The following is a 1,176-nucleotide window of genomic DNA, read 5'->3' as shown; positions in this document are numbered from 1 at the left end:
AAAAAAAAAAGAAACACGGAACAGCATGACCTCCCTTCCATATGGTCCTTATGGTCACTTGGTAAAAATGAGTGCCAGTAACAGGAATAAGAAAACAGTAAGGAAAAATCCCGTCTCATGGTGAGTCTTTCTTCTAGGCCAGGCAGCCACAGTGGGCAGAAACACAAAAAATGTAGGGTTTTTTTTTCCTTTGGCAGGGAACTTAGCCATTTACTGAAGCATATAGTGATCACGTGCGCACACGCGTGCACATACACACACACACACACAGCACACAATTGCATTACAGAGCATCATCCAAAGTAAGGGCCCTAACTTATTAGAAAAGTGTTCTATGTTGTTATGTAGCTTCATTTTTGCCTAGAGAACGGATGGAAATTTATAGACAAACTCTTCTCTTAAAATTAGTTATTACAATATTAATATAATTTATTTTCTTTTTATTTGTTATTTTTTGCTGTACTGAGGATTGAACTCAGGACCCTGTGCTTGCTGAGCAAGCACTTATTCTACGGAGCTATCTCTCCAGGCCCAATAGAATTTAGTAATCTAGTGCTTAAATAGTTAAGTTAACAAAACAGGAAAATTCTAGGATCCAGAAGAAACTTTTTCAATTCAAACTCTTTTAATGACCATGTACTTCCTTAACTTTTTTGTGTGCTTTCTAATGAAGATCAAGGAAATCATGTGAAATTTGTTATAAATATTACCATATATTATACCGTGTTCTGATGATAGAATAATGCATAATTGTGAAAGCTGAAAACAAAATCAGTTATCTATATGCAATTTATAATATGTTGTTTAGCATGGAAAGTACAACTATTCTGCCAACATGTCTAGTAAAATTTTCATTGTTGTGATAGAATTTCAGTGAGTCCTTAAAACATTGCTTTCAACATTTGTTGTGAAGGTGGCAGAAATCCTTATACATTCACCACCTGGGATAAAATAAGTCATTTAAATTTGTGGTGTCCTGACCATTTTAGAAATGCAAATTAAGATGCCATGCAACATTGAAATGCAACATTGAGATATTGTCTCATCCCAGAAAGAAGGACCATCATAAAGAAATCAACTAAGGGCCAGGGAGATGACTCAGTGGAATAAGTGCTTCTCTGGCAGGCGTAAGGACCTGAGTTCAATCCCCGGTTCTGAAAAAAAAAAAAAAAATCT

Source organism: Octodon degus, unplaced genomic scaffold (genome assembly GCF_000260255.1).
Source record: "Octodon degus isolate 3935 unplaced genomic scaffold, OctDeg1.0 scaffold00146, whole genome shotgun sequence".
Classification (NCBI taxonomy): domain Eukaryota; kingdom Metazoa; phylum Chordata; class Mammalia; order Rodentia; family Octodontidae; genus Octodon; species Octodon degus.
Note: the sequence above shows the minus strand (reverse complement) of the source record.